This window comes from Halictus rubicundus, unplaced genomic scaffold (genome assembly GCF_050948215.1).
Source record: "Halictus rubicundus isolate RS-2024b unplaced genomic scaffold, iyHalRubi1_principal scaffold0505, whole genome shotgun sequence".
Taxonomy (NCBI): Eukaryota; Metazoa; Arthropoda; class Insecta; order Hymenoptera; family Halictidae; genus Halictus; species Halictus rubicundus.
The window spans coordinates 62,501-65,000 of NW_027489046.1; the positions used below are offsets into that span (position 1 = coordinate 62,501).

Sequence of the window (2,500 nt, forward strand, 5' to 3'; positions counted from 1 at the left end):
TATAATCGCCGCAATCATCGGAGGAGGTCCGGATCGTCAGAGTGGGGGGAGCTGATTTCAGCTCCCCATGCAAGGGTATGATGGTCTGCACTGTTACTCCTGGACGTGTTTTACGATCGGGAGTAACAACCATCATTCTCTTTAGGATAGCCAAATGCCTCGTCATCTAATTAGTGACGCGCATGAATGGATTAACGAGATTCCCTCTGTCCCTATCTACTGGGTCTTATAAGCGTCAGGGACTTATATCATGGTATAACCCTGACGCACCAACCCCTCCTTCACGTGGTAGGACCTGGACACCTTCGGGTGACTAACGGGGCTCTGGTAAGAGAGTTCCTGCGAGAGTTCTCGCCATGCGACAACCGCAGCTCTGGGAAGAGAGCTCTTGCGGAGTTGTCGCATGGCGGGGACCGCGGCTCTCAGAGAGCTCTGCGTGAGTTGTCGCTCTGCGACAACCGCGGCTCTCTCATTAAGAGAGTTCTGGCGGAGTCATCGCTTTTGCGATGACCGCGGCTCTCAGGGAGCCCATGCGTGTGTTATCGTTCGCGATAACCGCGGCTCTCACCCGGAAGACTCCCCTCTGCCGCGACGACCCACCGGATACATCCGGTGGTATGTTGCAGAACGGGAGAAACGGGGGGCTTACCTTAGCCGGTCGGCCTAACGGGGAGGCGAACCCCTTGAACAAACCCTTAACCTCTAAGCTGAGAACGCGGCGAAAGAGGTCCCGTGTTTACACGGGCGGTCGGTGGGTCCATCGACCATTAGCGCAAGCCTCAGGATACCAGGCGAAACCTGAGAGTAAAAGCCTTCTCCCCGGAAAGGGCGTAACCCGGGGAGCGACCGTCTTTCGTCCCTACTCGTGGGAACAACTATGAATACAAATACAAAAACACAAAATAAAACGAAGAAGAAGGGAGGAAAGAAGGAAAAGGAAGGAGAAAAAAAGAAGACGGGCTGGGAGGTGGAAATAGAAACAACCCAGACAGGCGGGAACTCAGCTACTGTCTGGGACGACATATCTGACGAATACACGGACGATCCCTACGACACAGAGTGGGACATGAGTCAAGAGGAATTTAATTGGGAATTTCCCAAGAATAGAAAGCGGAAGAACAAGCAATCAGGTGACTCGTGCAGCGAGTCACACAAGAAATTAATAAAAGATGTGAAAATTGAGCTGGAGCGGTTCGACGAACTGCCACTCAGCCCAGAGGAAAACCTCAGAAGGTTCCTCAGGGGACTCAAGGAGCCCGAACGAAAGAGAGGAGAAGAACTCCTCAACGCCCTAATCAGGGAACATGAGGTAATGCAGACGGAAGCCAGGGACTTCCGTTCTGAACTACGTAGAGAAAACACGGCTCTACGAGGAAAACTGGACGTGCAAAAGGAGCAGAGCTCCATGCAAGACCAGGTGACAAAAATAACAGAGAAACTAAACGAGCTATCTGCAAAGATAGACTCCATGCCCGAGAAGAGTCGCGGCCAGGAGGTTCCACCTCCGAAACCGTTGCTCTACTCGGACATTATAAGAGCAAACAAGGCAACTAAGCAGCTGGCCAAGAGGACCCCTATTACAATGTCCAAGCCAGCTGCAGCAATCTACCCTGTAAAGGGTAGTAAGATAAAGAATAGTGACGAGACCAAAAAGGTACTGTCGGATTGTATCAATCCGACAGAACAGAAAATAAGAATACGGAACCTGAGGAAACTCGGGAACTCCGGCATTCTTATAGAAACCGAGACAACCGAGGACCTTGAGCAAGTCCTCGGAAATAAGAAACTGAAAGAGAAAGTGGACATTGGTCCCCTCCCCAAGAGGAGACCAAAAATCATAATATTTGGAATCCCCTCGGAGACATCTGAGGCGGAGATCCATAAAGCAATCAAGAATCAAAACCTTGATCTTGATAAAGAGGCAAAATTAGAAGAGGAGTTCAAACTCCTCTTCAGAACAGGCAAAAAGGACCAAGCAACCACCAACTGGGTGGCAGAAGTATCAGTTAAGACCCGGAAAATCCTGCTGGACAGGAACCGGGTCTTCATAGGGTTCCAAGCCTACGGGCTCAAAGATTACATTGCTGCGACACGTTGCTTCAAATGCCAGTCATTTGGGCACGTGTCAAAGCACTGTAAAGCAAAAACTGACACGTGCGGGCACTGCGGTAAAGACGGGCATACGTACGACAAATGCCCGTCGAAGGAAGAGGAACCGTCTTGCATAAATTGCAAGAGAGCAGGCAGACCATTCAACCATGGTCTGCGAAACAAGAACTGTGCAGCGTTTAAACACGCAATTGAACTGTGCCTTAGTCGCACAGACTTCGGCACTTAGAGAAATAAAGGCAAAATAACCCTGACGATCCTTCGCAGGTAATACCTCAACAACTGGGTATTCGGGATCGTAGGGTGAAATAGTCATGAGAACGGCTACCACACCGTTGACGAAACCTGCTAGAGACCGAGCGCTAAGCTGGTAACTCCGCCTCCTCGTGGC

General features: G+C 50.6%; 1 pseudogene; it reads left to right on the top strand.

Annotated features, from left to right (window-relative positions):
* LOC143364390 (large subunit ribosomal RNA) overlaps positions 1–2,500 on the top strand; it is an 8,528-nt pseudogene that overhangs the window by 3,055 nt on the left and 2,973 nt on the right.